The 17,751-nt window shown below is 40.3% G+C and overlaps 1 protein-coding gene and 1 non-coding gene across 8 annotated transcripts in view; both read left to right on the top strand.

Moving 5' to 3' along the window:
• MARCHF1 (membrane associated ring-CH-type finger 1) overlaps positions 1–17,751 on the top strand; it is a 215,105-nt gene that overhangs the window by 13,015 nt on the left and 184,339 nt on the right. The window lies entirely within an intron of this gene.
• TRNAK-CUU (transfer RNA lysine (anticodon CUU)) lies at positions 11,857–11,929 on the top strand. The gene has a single exon. It is a non-coding gene; the product is annotated as a tRNA-Lys (tRNA).

Genomic DNA, 17,751 nt, shown 5'->3' on the forward strand with positions numbered 1-17,751 from the left:
GTTGCTTAGAAGGGGGAGTCCTGTAAAAGCAAAACTAGCAGAAGAAAATGAGAGGGAAGAGAACAAATGGAGAGATGTCTACTTGAAATCGAAGGAGTGAAAGTGTGGGAAGGGGAAGTGATAGTCAGAATCTAGGCTAGAAAGGTGGTGTGCAAAAAAATAAAGGGAAAAAAAAAAGAGAATTGATATGGCAGATGAGAATACTAATAGGGGGGAGAAGAAGGAACTAATTGAGAAGATCAGCCTGACATTGCCTAGGTGGTTTCAGAGGCTGGAGGAAGATAGGCACATGTTCCCATCCAAAGCCAGGAGTACAGTCTGATGATGGTGTAGGTATTAGAGTTCTTGATTGCAGAGGTGGCAATACTTTGGAACTGTTACCTGCTTTGGCTTTTTTAACAGACTCCAGTTGCTCTGCAGGTTTCTTGGGTATATGTATTACAAGTGTGTCTAATACTTTTCCCATACTTCATCCCCTTCTCCATAGAATGTTATTCAAAATTCTGATGTGCTGTGGATAAATTGTAGCTGTATGACACTTTTATCTGTAGAGTTCTAGCATCATTTTATTGTGCTTGGTGAATGAAGGGGGGATTTATAGGAGAGAAATGTTTTTTTGTAGTCAGGCAAATAAATGTTACTTGGAAGATAAAGGCTTGGACCTTTTCCTACCCATGTAGGTCCTGCTGGATGCAGGTCAGAGTGTTGGGTAGATGTATATATTCCCTGTGTATTTCTCCTCATTTCTGGATGCCCAATCTGAAAGTCAGAATCTAATCTTCAGACAAATTAGATGATTGCTTCTGAAGTTGAAAGAATTTCAGTTCTTGTCTGCTGTGGAGACTGTGCCGTCTTCTGCTAGCTTCTGGAGATCTTTCTGAGACAGGTATCATGTCTATATATTTACTAACCTTCAATATTATTTAGGAAATCATATTACATTATAGTGGTTGTCTTTGGTTTAGCAAAACAGCAAAAGAGAATTCTACTCTTGCCTCAGACATAGCTTCTTAGTTGTATATTAATAAGGAGTTGTGTGAAGCTTACTCCAGCTCCCTTTCTGCTCTGCTCTATAGTGCCATGGTCTCTCTCTGACCTTTGTAGCTGCATGAGTTTCCCTTTTATTCCCTTGAAACAGTTGTTGCAGAGATAGAAGATTTGTAGTGCTTTAATACTGTATTGGTTGTGCAGTTTTCTATAATGGTGCTTCAAGCATTATGCTGTCTGCAATTCCTTGTGCCGTCATCCCTGGTCTTGATGCATTCCTTAAAGATGGAGGGAGAATGTAGATGCTTTATTGGAAACAGACAAAAAAATAGCCTATCTTCCCTTCTTCTTCTCAATATTTTTCTTATTTTGCCATCAGTTGAATAAGAGTTGAAGCCTATTTTTGGATCTCTAAATTACGATTTTATGCCTCACCATCTCTACAGTAATTCTTCTGAAGCGCAGAAAACTTTGTTACTGCAAGGCCAATAAATTTCACTCTTCTATGCTGACAAACTAGTAAGAATTGCAACAGGCAGTTTTGCTTTTTGGGCTAATAATAGGAGTTTGTTTCAGCACATAACAAGTAATGTGCAGATATCTGGGAATGTGATAAATTAAATTCTCTGAGGAAAGGTTTCCTTTCTCAGTGTTATAAACAAAACCAACTCAAACTAATAAAAATACTGTTTAAAGTGTAATTAATATCTTGTGTGTCATATGACACCTTAGGATGATTTAAATCACTTGCGAAGGAGGGAAATACCAGGAAGTAAAACAGATGGTGGCTTGAAAAGTTGACAAAGAAATCAGGCAAGTTCTGGTAATATTTCATTGACTGGGAGAGTAACCTGACAAGATCTCTCAACTTTATACAAATACAAATAGACTGAAAAGCCTAACAGCTGCTTATGATGAAGACCTTTTTTCTTTATTGTTTTGGAACAAATTAATTTATGGTAAGGTGTTGTAGAAGAACATGTCTTATACTTTCTTCAATTATTTATGAAGTAGTTTTTAAGGAAAAAAAATGATTGAATAAGATTATAAGAGAACAAAAACATGACTTGTGCTTATTTGGCTAGCCTATAAGATCTATCATTGCTAAGCAAGCACATTTAACTTGGAACTCACAATGTTTTTTCTCCTTGATATTAAAAAGAAAAGAATTGTAGTTACCATTTTTTTTTTTTTTAATCTGGGTAAAATAATTTCTGTAGCCTGTGTTGCATAAAACATTGTTAAGCAATGCTTATTGAAGTTAGGAAGCTCGATGAAATATTTATATGAACACTTAACTAAAAGACATAACTTTGAAGATTAAACAGACCACCTGCTCAGCAACCGAAATAGCACAATGTTGCTTTCAAAACTAGTGTAGTTAATCATGGCAAAGGAAACATCCTGGGAAGAGCTCCCAGAATACTGTTCTATCATCCCATTAATCCTTTTTAATGTATAAAAACCCCCCAAAACCACAACAAAACTTGAGAAAGCATAAGGTTTCCAAAGGAAAAATAAGGATGGTTGTGGATAGAAGGGAGAAGAAAGTGAAGAGAAGCATCTCAGAGTAGCATCCAAGGATGTTCTGTCTTAACAGAGGAGACTCACGGTTAAATCTTTCACATCTCTACTTTGTTCTAATAATCAACTAGTTTAATACTTTAAAAAAAAAAAAACTAATTTTAATTTCTTTTTCTCCCCATACTGAGAGCTGTCTATGCTTTACCTTCAGTCGAGAAGTGACATAATGCTGTGTTACTGTGACTATTATCCAACTTGCTGTCTCTCTTTCACAAGTCTGATGAAGGAAAACACAGCTAGTGCTGGTCTTGGAGCAGATCGTGTGTACTTGTCCCGGTAGATATCTTTTCTGTATTGGAGGGGCATGTGCTAAGCTGAAGTAAATTTCAGTCATTGCATGATGAGAAATATCACCAGTTTAACTGCTGGGATTTTTCTTCCAACTGTAGAAATCTAGGAGTAGACAGGCATATCAAAATATTTTTGACTAGATCTTGTCAACGATATCTTTTCCAGCAAGAACTTTATCGGAAAGAAATAGATACATCTTTCCTGTATAACATCAGACAGTAATTAAATGCAACATTTTTTCTTAATGTTGTGATGCTGAAAAAGTGAGTATTTTGCCACAGCTCTTTTTACTACAGTGTCAAGCAAGACCTGTTTTTGACAGTGTTCAAGCTGAGCTGAACTTACTTATTGCAGCTGAACTAACTTTTTGGCACAGGTTTCAAAATGTTCGAAATAAAATAACTTTCTTTGCCTTTCAGTCAGCATTTTAAGATTAGGCTTTATGTTTTGTCCTGTAACAAATGTTGTAAGGATGGCAGAACTGGCAGGTACTGCAAGAGCTCCAAAATAACAAATAGAGGCCTTTTCAGCCAGTGAAATGTTTGACAACTGTGAACATTTCTGCCAGGAAACATTGCTAGTATCCAATTAAAGAATTCTCTGTAACCAGAATGCCCTGTATAGTTTTATATCTAGGTTGAAAATGGTTTGACAGACACAATATCTTGAAAGCTGTAGTAAATGGTTAATTTAGGAGTTTTTGGAAAGCCTAACTGGAGCTGCTGGTCTACTAGTCATGTTTCTGGACATCAGTGTTTGTTTACTTACTGGAGGATTTGACAAACAGTTTGATGTTCAGCATGAATTTCCTACTTTTGCCTTGATTATCTATTTTTGTCTTCCTCATGTTCTTCTTTCTCTTTCCTAATTTTGTTAGTTCATATACGATATAGCAGTACAGAATAATGCATTGTATTTGTTGAGAACTTAAGTTCTCAGTAGAGAGGATTAAATGTGAGGCTTGTTAGATTTTGGAAGTATGTGTAGTTGATAAACAACTATCTTTGCTTTAGGGAAATGGATTACTGACCGACATATCAGTATTGGTATTGTGGGAAGTCTTGAACACATAGCATGCTCTCTGGTTCATGGTACAAATCAAGTCAGGAGGAAAATGGTGTAAAATTGGGAAGTAAAATTGTTCCTTATGAGAAAAAATGTCAGCTATTGTCCTTAAAGATGATGTGTGTTAGTATTTAATTATCCCTTGGAAATGTTCTTACATGATGCTTTGTCATAAGGAAAGATTAAAGCCTAAGTTTTATGGGATAATGGAGAGCTGTACTTACAGATGGACCTTAAGAAAACAAACCCAGATGATGTTCATCTTTCAGTTCTTGAGGTTGGCTCTAGATCATTATTTCATATTAGGAACAGAGGTCACCACAGTAGGAATACAGCTGAGTGTGTGATGGCATGGAAGCTGGATAGGTAGGGAGGGCCCAAGCCAGCAGGTCATGGAGGGTGGGGGTGAGCATGTCTCTACAGCAGACTTTACTTCTGTCCTTACACATTTCAGTTTGCAGATGCCATGGTTTTAGCATGATTGGCTGTAAAGTTCCATTCTGCTTTGTTAAGTGAAAATAAGTTAGCTAGGCTCTGTTGTGCTGTTTTGCATTTTCCACAGTTCTGAAATGCATCTTCAATAACATAGTTAACACTTTTTACTAAAAAGAAAAGTGCTTCATGGGATTTTTAAGTCCTTTTGTGAATTTCCTTTGGATACTGCATTTTACAAGTTATTGCAAAATTTGACAGTCTCCACTTTAAGTTGAATAAACCCACACTTGATTTAAAAAAATTATTTCAGTTCATGGGGAAGGAACTAGATAGAGCTAGAAACCAAGCTCTTTAATTGCCATAGAGCACAGCAACAAAATTACGAGTTCCTGCAAGGACCATCAGACACTTCAGTTCTTTAGGACTAGCTGCCTGGGTTGAGAGATTAGGTTTTGATGATCATTACCTTTTGGGTTCTTTGCTGAGATTTTCAGGAATGACAATTTGTGCCATTTGTGAAGGGCACAAAGGGCTTACCTTTGCTAAGTCCTTTGTAGAGGTATGGTATGAATGACGGAGGAATGGAAAAGTGTGATTAACTTGAAGAAGCAGCAGCCAAAGATGTAAAAGAAAGGCCTGTGCTGATATTCGAGAAGCACTCTTAAGGATGCAACTCCCAGGATACTATTCCCAGTGGTAGGCTTGAGGAATGTGTTACATTTATGTCATGACCAGAATGCTTGCTCTCTAAAAGAGAAGATTACCTGTCAATGGAAGTTGTCATGTGTACCATTTATTTTCCTGCTTACCCAAAAGAAAAAAAGACTGTATACTACATGTATTCCAAATGAAGAAAAAAGGAGTAGGAAACAGCCTGCCTGGCCTAAGATTTGTGGAGTCTGAGGTAACTAGGGTTCTGGTGTGAAGGACCACCCCACAATGGCTGCTTGGCTGCTGGGTCCTCTTGGCCATTTCAGCACCAAAATGTGGCATTGTGACTATCAGGTTCCCTCCTTTCTCAAAAGCTGTGTTATCACTGATGTTACCTTCAGATTAGATAATAAGCAGGAAATACAGAGAACAAATAGGGTGCAGCAGAAATAAACTATTTTTATAGAGTCCAGACAGTTATGTCAGGAACAAGCATGATGAACACAAGTCATTTTGCATGCCAGAAGCGTAGCCATATAGAATAGAATAGAATAAACCAGGTTGGAAGAGACCTTCAAGATCATCGCGTCCAACCCATCAAGCAATCCAACCCACCTAATCAACTAAACCATGGTACCAAGCACCCCATCAATTCTCCTCCTGAACACCTCCAATGATGGTGACTCCACCACCTCCCCAGGCAGCCCATTCCAATGGGCAATCACTCTGTATAGAACTAATTCCTAACATCCATATGGCATATGCTGTATTTTTGTGAACTGTCTTTTCAGACTTAAAATTGTAGGCATTGAGATAAACGTTTGTACTTAGGTACTTGAACATATGTTATGTTCAGTATACATTCAAACCTATGCAACAAACCAGTGGGAAAGACTGTGAAAGAGACAGAGTTACTCTTAAGCAGTTTTTTGTTTAGGTTATTTATAATCTCTGAAGTGGTTTGCCATTGACATGTTGTTTGTTTTGTGTGCTTGTTTAATGTTTACTAAAGTAGAACACGGTGCTTTTTGTGCCTGGAACCTGTTGTTTTCCAGGGCCTTGTGTGTAGCCTAATTAACTCCCAGGAGTAAAAAGGGGAAATTCTTGGTCCCACTTCTTTGTAGGAATTTAGGCAGAGCTATAGGAAGAGTAGAAAGAGAGATAGCAAGGTACTCAATTGCGTCTGTGTGTCCCTACAGCTTGGCTGGGGAAAAAATTATGTTGTTCAATTGAGGAACACTTTAAAAACAAACCTTAAAACGTTGTGTCTTTTTCTCTCTTCTTACTGGAAGCCTTTAAAGTAATTCTGAGTTTTTGTTTTGGTTTGGCTTTTTGGGGAAGAATATAATTCATAATTCATTCAACTTCATGGATAATGATACTGTGGTGCTGACATAGTTAATTTCCTTCTTTCTTTTTTTTTCTTTTAAATGATGTTTTTTCCCCTAAATGTTTATGCAGCAAACCTATGGAATTTTGTGTGCTCTTTCTGAACTTGCATTTTGGAAGACAGTGTGCTAATTTCACTATATTATTACCTTATCTGTATTTTATTTTGCATAGAGATGGTTTACGTTTCCTAATTGATGAGCTGGAGTGCAGAAGAATCAATGTACTTGGAGGAACAAGAAAATAGTTCCTTATTTCATGCTTACAGAAGTGGGTTACCTCAGGTGAAACAGTTGTCTTTACCTTGCCTGGTCAGAGAAATGGTGTGTTAGAAGCATTGCGCTTTGACTTAAACCTAGAACTAAAATCTGTCTAATGAAAAAGCTGCTAGAAATGAAAGGTGATAGAAAATGTATGTGATGGACTTTCTAACTCCTCAAGAAGGATTTCTCAAAGTACTGTAATTCCCTGTTGATTTGTATAACCAGAGTGACATTTCTGTAACTGTTCATTGAACTCAATTTTACTTTTATTCATAGTGTCCATGCAAATATAAAACTCCTAAGCTTAACAGGGCTCATGGAAACAGTCCAGCCTAAACAAACATTGTGTTTGATACTGTATGAAATATGTCAAATTGGGTCAAAATTATTTATGATCTTGAATCACTTCAGTAATAGCTGACCTTGGATATATTATTTTCCTTCCTGTTTCTTAGCAACAGAAAACTTTTCTACAGGATGACTGCTTAGCATTCTAATCTGTTTTAGAAGCTTTTATACCTAAAGAGGGACAGATAGTCAAAGGAAGTTTTGTTTGTAACAATAGCAATGGGGAGTATCTATAGATTTCCACCCCCACACCCCCTCCAATTTAATACCTTATTGTGTCTTTCAATTAAAATTGCATAGTATTTCCTTGATGGTAGCTAGAAATTTCTGTCCAGAAGAGATTAAAAACAGCAGTCTTCAGAGATGCTACAGGTTTGGAGATATTTTATGTATGATGTCAGAAAGCAATTATATCTGTGCTCTTGTAGCTGTCATTGCATTCCTTAGACAAAATGTGAGAATATGTATAATTGTTTTTTGTAAGTGTTGAGAGCTTTATCTGAATAAATGAAGAAAGCATTGTCTACAACGTGATTTTGTTCATTGGCATTTTCTCTCTCAAAATCTATCATGTGAAGTAGTTTTCTTTCTCGTTTGTTATAGAGTTCAAAGGTTCTTTATATATCAGTGAGAAGAGTATTTTTTAAAATTATTTTTATGTGACTTTGTGTTCACTTAAAATATTAGTGAAGTCATTATGGACACTGAAATATGGAGCTCTGAGACACTGTAACTATTTTATTACTGGCACAAGGAAGAAATAATAATGTCTTTTATTTGTCTGATGGCACGTAACTTCTTTCTTCCAAGGAAGCTTGCAGGAGATTGGATGTTCTTAGGTGGTGTTGTTGGTTGTTTTTTTTCTTTAAGAATTTATAATTACTCTGTAAGCCTTGATTCTGACTTTATGTACAGCTGCTTACAAAGGAGACAACAAGGTGACCTCTGACCTATTCTCTTCGAATTCTTTCTCAAAGTTTTTTATAGTACCTTTCCTTTCTAGCTCCTTATGTTCTTCATGTAAAGGGAGGTACGTCTCTTCCATAACTTAGTTGCTGTCTTAAGAATTGTCCTGTAATGGTGCTCATAAATGTCTGACTATGAAGCCATCTGGTTTCTAGGGATTGCTGGTTTGTCACAGAGAGGTCCTTGACTTGTAAATACTCATTATCAGGAGGAGACATGACATCAGTTTGGTGGAGGGCTGTAATAGTGTGCGTGTGCATATATATATAAAAATAAAAACACGTGACACAACACTATGGTGTAGGCCTTTTAATGAATATTCTGATGCACTTTTTTCCCTTTATTGGCATATGTGATACTTCATTTTTTATCAGTGATGACCAAGATTGTATAAACTGTAGGATTAACCTGGTTTTGATAATTCAACAGACCTGTTGCCTGGCCTGCTCTTGAAGCTTCATTGCTTATAACTTGTCATCCAAAGTGAAAACAGCTCAGTAGCATTTGTTAAGAGCTCTTTTAGCTGCATGGCATCATATGAGGCTTGTCTCCCACCATGAAAGCTCCTTGACACCTTGTTTCAGTTGTTGTATGTGTATGTTTTTATTTTATTTTTCACAGTATCACAGGATCACCAAGGTTGCAGGAGACCTCAAAGATCATCAAGTCCAACCTGTCACCACAGATGTCATGACTAGACCATGGCACCAAGTGCCATGTCCAATCCCCTCTTGAACACCTCCAGGGACGGTGACACTGTCCCACCACCTCCCTGGGCAGCCCATTCCAATGGCAAATGACTCTCTCAGTGAAGAACTTTCTCCTCACCTCGAGCCTAAACTTCCCCAGGTGAAGCTTGAGACTGTGTCCTCTTGTTCTGGTGCTGGTTGCTTGAGAGAAGAGACTAACTCCCTCATGGCTACAACCACCCTTCAGGTAGTTGTAGAGAGCAATGAAATCTCCCCTGAGCCTCCTCTTCTCCTCTTCTTCTTTTTATTACTATTATTGTTGCTGTTGTTATTTATGGTAAAGCCCTTCTTCTTATTTGTTTTATTTTTTTTTTTCTTGTGTTACAGCTCTTTATGAATAATCTAATGTATAGTACTCAAAGCACATCTGGATAGTGCAAGTGCAGAGCACATCTGCTCATCTGTTATGTTCCCTAAAAAAGTTCAATATTGTTAAACTGGATCACAGTATTTACTGAAGGAATTTAGAATTCTGAGTGGTTCACGTCACATAATTTTTTGAGAATGTACTTAGATCTTTAGTAATCCATTGTTAGAAAGGATTACTAATGAAATCAAGTCATCTTGTCTTGTTTTCTTTTCAAGTAAAGCAGCAAGTTTGAGCTGTTCAGTATAACCTGAAAAAAGCTGTGAATGTACCTGTTCTGTGTTCTGAACTCCAGTCAAAGCAAAATTCCCTATCACATACCAGAAAAAATACATTCCCAAACGTTTATTACAAATTCTGCTCTTTATTGTCATGATTAGTTTTAAATCAAGAGGTAGCTGTTACATTAGATTGAGTTTCATTTGTATCAGCGTATAATCTCAAAATAACCAGCTGAAAATGCTAAAGAAAAGGAGAATGAACCAATATCCCTGTAACGTCTAGGGCACATTCATTTTCCTTTGATGTATTATATGACTATTTAAAGATTTTGATTCATAAGGTGGCGCTTTCTTACTTTGCTTATTTTAGATTTCTTAGTCAGGAATATAACCTACTCCCACTGTCCTTTATAAAAATAACATGGTAGCGTCACAGTACACTTAAATTGAAAAGGTAGGTACCATATGTAATCCATTGTAATGCAACTCATCTGTCACATTCATTTTTTACTAACATACCTTGGCATTTGTTAAGTTGGATAAAAGTGCATGACATCATGCATGAAATTTAGAATTTCTTAATTTGTGGCTCACCTTTCTGTATGAAGCAGACAAAATCTGCCTTGGTCTTGTTGAGTGTTTTGTCCAGAAAAAGCAAATACAGTAATAGTGATACAAACATGAATAGTTAAAAAGAAAAGAAAGGAAAAGGAAAAGAAAAAGAAAAGAAGAACCATTTTATTGATGCAGGTGTATTTTTACAGAATTCAAGTTGGGTCTGCATTACGTTATTTGAAATCACTGTAAGTAAATATTTTTTATCAAGCTGCTTGCTATACCAATTGTTTCTTAATTTGGCTTTCAATCGCCACCCTCAATTTTTATTTGCATTCTTGCATCACAAACATTTCTCTAATAATATTATCCAATGTAATGTACCTTTGCTCTTATGAATGTTTATGGTTCTTTTTTTTCCTTGGTTAGTCACAAATTTAGCAAATCATGGATTCTTTGTATGTACTCATGCCATATGATCTGGCATGGTTACTTAGGTAATACAAAACAAATTTCCATTTCCCATGAACATGAGAGTATTTGTAATTTATCTGTAAAGTAGACATAGCAAAAAAACCTGCAAGCATTTAATTTTCTACAGGTATCTGTAAGCATGGCCGGCAGGTATGGATAAGTAACATTTTTTATCTATAAAACTAAATTATAATATTAATAGCATCTGGTGATCTCTTGGAAAAAGAAGTTTTATAATCCAAAACTCCCCAAAAGCCTGTCAGGAGAATGTTTCAAACTAAGGGTACCTGTGTTGTCCATTTCTTGCCTTTACTTTCAAATCTTTATGTCACCAAAGCATGTCTGGCAAACTTTATAAAACAAATATGCTTGTTAAAGTATTTTCTACTTTTCACACATCCTTTTGTAAGTCTGGGAAAACTGTCTAAGGCTTTTGTAGGAGCTTATTAGACTTTTCAGAACCCATGCAACTGCTTACCTCACCTTTGTTTTTGTCCATGCATTACATGAAATGGGTTCTGGCTTATAAATAAGGAAAGGGGAAAAAAAAAAGTGTGTGTGTGTGTGTGAGAAGCACTCCAGTGCTCCCATCCTCAAATAAACAAAAAAAAAAAAGAATTCCCAAACTTTTTTCTTTGCTTATTTCCTCCATGGGAGGAAGGCAAATCCAATACATCTGGCAACTTTTTTTGTTTGACTGTCATATTACAGCAGTTGCTCAGCTATCTTATGTGTACACCCACAACAGTTAAAATGCTTTAAATTTTTGAAATATGTCAGGATTCACACATACCCACACAGAAACTATGTCATCTAATCGTTCTTCTCAGATTTGCTCTTCTCAGATTCCCCCTGCAACACCAGAAATGTAAATGTGTTCCATCTCTCATAATTTGATGGCATCAGAGTACCCTCTTTGCCTGTGTCTGTGAAAAGTTTTATATTTTTGTGGGTTCAACATGCGTTGGGAGGCCCTTTCAGAAGGATCAGAAGCAGTATCAGCTTGTCAGCAATTTTTGGGTGATTTTCTACTGAAAACTGGGGCAGCATTCTTCCAGGGAGAATTTCCTTGTAATTCAGAGACTTAGGCAGCTAGGACTGGAGTGGGTTTTCCATGCCTCTTCCTCATACTCTCCCACACACCCTGCCACTCATACTTATCCAGTCGTGGGTCAGACTTCAAGGTGGTATTCTAGGGAAAGACCTGCATCATTCTGAACAAAACAACCTGGCCTTCCAGTAACCAGCCCAGCAACTGCGTAGCTGTAAGCCATTCCCCCTGAGGTAACAGCGCTAGAGAGAGCACATACAGGACCCCAGCACATTAGCTCCAGCTGCCCCCAGAAAGCAAGTATATCAACACAGTGAACATACCAGGGTAAAAAAGGACAACCAAAAAACACTGTGAAACATATATAAAACTCTTAACAGTCTCAAACATTAATTAGGTCTTATTTATTGTTATCTCTACACCTCTCTTTACTGCCTAAAGAAAACGTGTTGTACAACCAGCCCGGCTAGCTCAGTCGGTAGAGCATGAGACTCTTAATCTCAGGGTCGTGGGTTCGAGCCCCACGTTGGGCGTATGCTATTTTAACTCCGCTGACAGTTGAGTCCCAGCACTCCAGGTGCAATAGAGGGGGTTTCTCCTTCCCCCCTCTCTAGGGGGTGTCTGGGTGCGCAAATGGTAGAGGAGTTGGGAAAGTCGAAATGTCAGTGGAGAGAAGGAGACTTCAAAATTCTGTTGCAGGGATAGGAGATTACGCCAAGGGAAAACAGTAACACAATGAGGAGAAAAGTTATCAGTTTACACAGCAGCACACACCGTGAAAACAAACCGAAACTAAAACTTTCTCGGGTACTCTGTGCGAGAATATTCATGGAGAGATGTAACAATAGTTTAATAGAAAAAAAAAAACAACAGAAAAGGCTGATGCTTAAGTAAATCAAAACCACAAAATAGCTCACTAATTCCAATGCTCTGGCACATGTCCAACCACTTCCTGGAAGACAGGGTCTCCGCCCTCATAAAGAGCGTAATCGCGAGCATGTGCCTTTTCTCCTTTCTCTGAACTTTTACTTCTGAGCATTCCATCAGAGAGCATGATTGATATGGATCAGTTGTCCTGGTTGTGCCCCCTCCCAGCCTCTTTCTCACCCCCCTGCCTACTGGCTTGATGTTGTGCTAGCACAGTTTAGCAATAGTTAAGACATTGGTGTGTTATCTCTGTTTTAGCTATAGATAGAAAGCACAGCACCATAAGGGTTGCTCTGAAGAAAGTTAACTCCATCCCAGCCAGACCTAGTACATTCTCCACCTTTTGTTTTATGCTGTTTCTTTACTGTCTGAAAATGTATTTTGTCTGCCTGCCTGGATGTGGTTTGCTCTGGGCTTTGTCCACTTATTCTGGTTTTTTTCAAGAGTGAAGATTCCCCAGTCTTTCAGGGCATCCTGTTTCAGTTTTTAATGACCCTCAATATCACCAGTATTTTCCTTTTATCTAGTCTGAATTTCCCTTGCTTCTGTTTACATCTATTGCTTCTCATCTTTTTGCTGAGCCTTTCCCAGAAGTCTGGCTCTCTTTTTAATAGATCCCCCTTTAACTTTCTGCTTTAGAGACTGAACAGACTCTGTTTTCTCAGCTGATTCTTATATATCCCTTGCTTTAGCCCCAGACAATCTTGTTGGCTCTCCACCATTATCAGTATGTCTTGTACTGGGGAGCATAAAATGGAATACATTGGTCTGGCAGATGTGGATTAGAGTAATACTTTCCTTCTACTTGTTGGTTCTGCTGTAGCTGATGGAGTCTAATATGGCCTTAGTATTCATACTCTGCATTTCTAACTTACATTCAAATTGTCCACCAGACCCTGCATATCCTATTGTGCAAAGATGATTTCTGATCAGTTAGCTCCACACTGGACTGTTGCGTGGGGCTATTCTGTCCCAGTTACAGTATTTTGCATTGTCTGTTGTTGATTTTTCTTGAGATTAATTTCTCCAGTCAGTTGCTCTCCCTCTGAAGAACAGCCACATCTCCTAGTCTGTGAACCCCTCCCATCAATCACCAGTGAACTTGCTGAGGTACTTTTATCCCATAATCCAGACCATTAGAATTATACAATCACAGAATATCTCAGATTGGAAGGGACCTATAAGAATCAAGTCTAACTTCCTGCTTTGCTCAGGACCACACCGAGCATCATCTTGATGCCCCCTGAACTCAGGTGGTCTTAGTGCCCTGCCCTTCTCCTGGGAAGCCTGTCTGGTGAGTGTCCACCCTTTCAATGAAAAACCTTTTCCTGACGTCCAATGTGAACATCCCCTGATGCACCTTAATTCCATTTTGTTGTGTCCTATCACTGGTCACCAGAGAGAGGAGGTTGTTTTCATGTTTCAGCCAACATGGATTTAGGAAGGGCAGGTCCTGCCTGACCAACCTGATCTCCTTCTACGAGCAAGTGACCCGCCTGGTGGATGTGGGGAGGCCTGTGGATGTAGTTTACCTGGACTTCAGCAAGGCCTTTGACACCGTCCCCCATAGCAAACTCCTGGCCAAGCTGTCAGCCCATGGCTTGCACAGCAGCACTCTGAGCTGGGTTAGGAACTGGCTGGATGGCCGAACCCAGAGAGTGGTGGTGAATGGTGTCACATCCAGCTGGCGGCCAGTCAGTAGTGGAGTCCCCCAGGGATCAGTGCTGGGCCCCATCCTCTTTAACATCTTTATTGATGATCTGGATGAGGGCATTGAGTCTATCATCAGTAAATTTGCTGATGACACCAAGCTGGGGACAGGAGTTGATCTGCTAGAGGGTAGAGAGGCTTTGCAGAGAGACCTCGACAGGCTGGACAGATGGGCAGAATCCAACGGCATGAGATTTAACGCATCCAAGTGCTGGGTTCTGCACATTGGCCACAACAACCCCATGCAGTGCTACAGGCTGGGGTCAGAGTGGCTGGAGAGCAGCCAGGCAGAGAGGGACCTGGGGGTGCTGGTTGATGGTAAGATGAACATGAGCCTGCAGTGTGCCCAGGTGGCCAGGAGGGCCAATGGCATCCTGGCCTGCATTAAGAACAGTGTGGCCAGCAGGAGCAGGGAGGTCATTCTGCCCCTGTACACTGCACTGGTTAGGCCACACCTCGAGTACTGTGTCCAGTTCTGGGCCCCTCAGTTTAGGAAGGATGTTGACTTGCTGGAACGAGTCCAGAGAAGGGCAATGAAGTTAGTGAGGGGCTTGGGAACACAAGCCCTATGAGGAGAGGCTGAGGGAGCTGGGGCTGCTTAGCCTGGAGAGGAGGAGACTCAGGGGTGACCTTATTGCTCTCTACAACTACCTGAAGGGGGGGGTTGTAAACAGGCAGAGGTTGGTCTCTTCTCCCAGGCAGCCAGCACCAGAACAAGAGGACACAGTCTCAGGCTGCGCCAGGGGAAGTTCAGGCTGGAGGTCAGGAGGAAGTTTTACACGGAGAGAGAGATTGCCCATTGGAATGGGCTGCCCGGGTAGGTGGTGGAGTCGCCGTCACTGGAGGTGTTCAGGAGGAGACTTGACAGGGTGCTTGGTTACATGGGTTAGTTGATTAGGTGGTGTTGGGTGATAGGTTGGATGCGATGATCTTGAAGGTCTCTTCCAACCTGGTCTCTTCTCTTCTCTTCTCTTCCTCTTCTCTTCTCTTCTCTTCCTCTCCTCTTCTCTTCTCTTCCTCTCCTCTTCTCTTCTCTTCCTCTCCTCTCCTCTCCTCTCCTCTCCTCTCCTCTCCTCTCCTCTCCTCTCCTCTCCTCTCCTCTCCTCTCCTCTCCTCTCCTCTCCTCTCCTCTCCTCTCCTCTCCTCTCCTCTCCTCTCCTCTCCTCTCCTCTCCTCTCCTCTCCTCTCCTCTCCTCTCCTCTCCTCTCCTCTCCTCTCCTCTCCTCTCCTCTCCTCTCCTCTCCTCTCCTCTCCTCTCCTCTCCTCGAGTCTCCTCTCCTCGAGTCTCCTCTCCTCGAGTCTCCTCGAGTCTCCTCTCCTCGAGTCTCCTCTCCTCTCCTCGAGTCTCCTCTCCTCGAGTCTCCTCTCCTCGAGTCTCCTCTCCTCGAGTCTCCTCTCCTCTCCTCTCCTCGAGTCTCCTCTCCTCGAGTCTCCTCTCCTCTCCTCTCCTCTCCTCTCCTCGCCTCTCCCTCGCCTCTCCTCGCCTCTCCTCGCCTCTCCTCGCCTCTCCTCTCCTCTCCTCTCCTCTCCTCTCCTCTCCTCTCCTCTCCTCTCCTCTCCTCTCCTCGCCTCTCCTCTCCTCGCCTCTCCTCTCCTCTCCTCTCCTCTCCTCGCCTCGCCTCGCCTCGCCTCGCCTCGCCTCGCCTCGCCTCGCCTCGCCTCGCCTCGCCTCGCCTCGCCTCTCCTCTCCTCTCCTCGCCTCTCCTCGCCTCTCCTCGCCTCTCCTCTCCTCTCCTCTCCTCTCCTCTCCTCGCCTCTCCTCTCCTCTCCTCGCCTCGCCTCGCCTCGCCTCGCCTCGCCTCGCCTCGCCTCGCCTCGCCTCGCCTCGCCTCTCCTCTCCTCGCCTCGCCTCGCCTCGCCTCGCCTCGCCTCGCCTCGCCTCGCCTCGCCTCGCCTCGCCTCGCCTCCCCTCCCCTCCCCTCCCCTCCCCTCCCCTCCCCTCCCCTCCCCTCCCCTCCCCTCCCCTCCCCTCCCCTCCCCTCCCCTCCCCTCTTCATACCACTCATCTAATCTCATAGGGGACTGTGGGGAAGATGACTGCTGAGGCTAATAGACTGCAGTTTGTGGTGCTATTCAAATGCAATTTGTTAGAAAACAAATGGCAACTTAAAGGTTTAGATATCATTTATGTTTCCATTAGAATCAAGTGGTTAGAATTTCTAAGCTGTCAGTACTCATTCTTTTGGGAGATATTGAATGCTTGGGGAAGGGCTGAATAAAAACAATATAGATATCAGTAAAAGGAGGAAGAGGATTATGAAAACCTAACAACAATGGAACACATTCCCTGAGACAAAGGAGTATTTTGGATTTTTGAATATACTTCTCATTTGTTACCTGAGCTTTAGGAAATCTTTGTGCTTAATAATGGTTCTGTTGCATCTATTTTATTTATTTTGCCCAACTTCATCACAAGTACAAGCATTTCTGTAAAATATCTGGGTGCCATCTGAACAGATTCAATTAGTACCTGGCTAAGATAGCCAGACATAGCACTTATCTTGCTGATTCCAGATAGGCGATAACAATATAATAGAATAAGACAGTTATCATAAACTACCTGCAATGGTTACTTTCCCAGATGATACACCAAGTTTGATTTAGCTGCTTGCAAAATCAGCTAAGCTTTGATGATGCCCTTTTAAGCACTTTTTTTGTTGTTTGTTTGGTTTTTTTGCATGCCATATTTTTCTTTTTGTTTAAATGTCAGTACAAAGAAAATATTATTTGACATTTTTCTTTTTGTTTAAATGCCAGTACAAATTAAATATTGTTTGACATTTTTCTTAATTTCTTCCTGTGAGTTCTGTGTTGGGTATGAAATACTTTGCAACAGTATTGGATGAATGTAATGACTTAGTCTTTAAAATAACAAGTAGAACAAAGGATTTAATCTGTCAAAAGATGCTATTCAATCAGATAGTTTATTAGGGGATGATTCAACACTACATTATTTATGGATGTGGGTTGGTTTTTTGTTTGTTTTCTTTTTGTGATTATAGTTCCTAAAGCAGAGATATCTTTCTTTTAGTAGTTCAAAAAGATTTTTTCAGTGGATTTGCTGTGCTCTCGGCCTCTTGGAGATCCTAACTCTAGACACCAAGAAAGAGGTTTTTCATATGTTCCAAAGCTAGTTAGAAGCACATAGCCAATTGAAAATTGGTAGGCATTTTCCTAAATCAGGATAATTTTAATGTTCATTTGACTTGTGTGCCTAATATATGGCTGAAAACTCTGCAAATGCTTGGTTAAACTAGTACATAATGAGTTGAACAAACAGAATTAATATTGGTAGATATTTAATAGAGTCTGCAGGTATTTTAATAGGAGAGTAATGCTATGTGTGAAGTGGTGGAAAGATTTTGACCCTCCCTGTTGTTCATAAATTTGTTTTGCATTACTGGCTGTTATGTACTTTGGTGGAATGTGAAATGTAGTAGTGGTATTTTCCACTAATTTGTGTAAATAATTTGGGGTTACATATTTGCTGTCCCCTGGTGTATCTTGCTTTCCTTACAAATGGTTTGAAGTCTTGACATTAAATCATAATTGACCTGATGATTTCTTTCAATACTGTCATGGAACAAACGGGTGAGAAGAGCAGTTATCAGCATTACCCTACTTATGCACAAGCTTGTGGAATATCTGCTCTTACGGCTGTTGATTGCTATGACACTTCGTTGAAAGGTCAGGATCTTTCTTGTCTTTACCTTATTTT

This window comes from Melanerpes formicivorus, unplaced genomic scaffold (genome assembly GCF_026170545.1).
Source record: "Melanerpes formicivorus ecotype bairdi unplaced genomic scaffold, bMelFor1.0.p_v2 SCAF_4, whole genome shotgun sequence".
NCBI classification, from domain to species: domain Eukaryota; kingdom Metazoa; phylum Chordata; class Aves; order Piciformes; family Picidae; genus Melanerpes; species Melanerpes formicivorus.